Source organism: Sinocyclocheilus rhinocerous, unplaced genomic scaffold (genome assembly GCF_001515625.1).
Source record: "Sinocyclocheilus rhinocerous isolate Xijiao unplaced genomic scaffold, SAMN03320098_v1.1 scaffold2584, whole genome shotgun sequence".
In the NCBI taxonomy this organism is placed as follows: Eukaryota; Metazoa; Chordata; class Actinopteri; order Cypriniformes; family Cyprinidae; genus Sinocyclocheilus; species Sinocyclocheilus rhinocerous.
The window spans coordinates 691-1,213 of record NW_015652145.1 but is presented as its reverse complement, the minus strand read 5'-3'; positions in this window follow the sequence as shown (position 1 = coordinate 1,213).

Here is a 523-nt window from a genome sequence, read left to right as displayed (position 1 = left end):
GCGCACAAAGACAGTTGGACATAGTGGTGTATTAGAGGTAAAAAATGATATAAATATTGTTCGATTTCTGGCACAAACCGATCGTTTGGTGTCTTAGGACATCAATGTGTCGTCACGAGCCGTAGGGTTTAATTTGGATTTGTCTGTGCATGTTTTTTTTACACTCATAGACTTTGTTACCATTGCCATCCATTATAAGACTGATGGACTCCAGCGGTCAAAGTTAAAAATCATCAAATGTGTTCTACTGAAGAAACAAAGTCACCTACATCTTGGATGCCCTGGGGGTAAGCAGATAAACATCAAATTTTTATTCTTGGGTGAACTATCCCTTTAATATTATTTATACATTTTAATTAGACCTTGGGTTAAAAAAATTAAATTAAAATAAAATGTTCTCTTGGGTCAGAATTTTTAGCCATCAATGTTGTTGTCATAACAAGTGAGTGCTATATTATAAGGCCCAGTGTTTTTGTTAAGTAGCATTCACACAAAGCTTGACCAATATGACTGGAAATAGCTA